The following is a 603-nucleotide window of genomic DNA, read 5'->3' as shown; positions in this document are numbered from 1 at the left end:
TGTCATCTCTAACACTATTATGTGAGCGCACACGTAGACAGGCTGAAATCATTGGTTTAAATTAGCGTGTAGTTATTGACCTTCGTAGGACAGCTTCTCTCTGACAGGGAATGTTTGGTTAGATGAAGCCCAGATATACTAATATAGCTGTGGAGTATAGCCCCTTAAAAAAAATTGGGGTCTGGTATAAAACTCATTAATGTGTGGCGTGACCATGCAAAGGGTGGATTGTTTCCTCTTTAAGACTAGTCCGAGAACAAAAAGAAACTTGTCGATTTAAAAAGAATGTTATCATGACACCATACTGATTAGCTCTACACTTGATTTTTTTTTTAGATACATGGTTTCCATTTGTATTGCCTTACTATCTGAGAAACAAAAGAACACCAGCACTCAGAGAACACAAACTGCCATCAGGTGCCAAATATCTTATTTGTCGGATATTGGACAGTTAAGATGGATCAATGATCCTGGTCATGGTATCGCGATCATTCACATTAAAAGTCATACCTCCAGAAGACACTCAGCCCTCCACCTCCGGTGCTCAGTGTGTGATTACTCTTGAAACTCAGTTGGGTTAATTGAGGAACCAACCTGACAAGT

Source organism: Gouania willdenowi, chromosome 8 (genome assembly GCF_900634775.1).
Source record: "Gouania willdenowi chromosome 8, fGouWil2.1, whole genome shotgun sequence".
Classification (NCBI taxonomy): Eukaryota; Metazoa; Chordata; class Actinopteri; order Blenniiformes; family Gobiesocidae; genus Gouania; species Gouania willdenowi.
Note: the sequence above shows the minus strand (reverse complement) of the source record.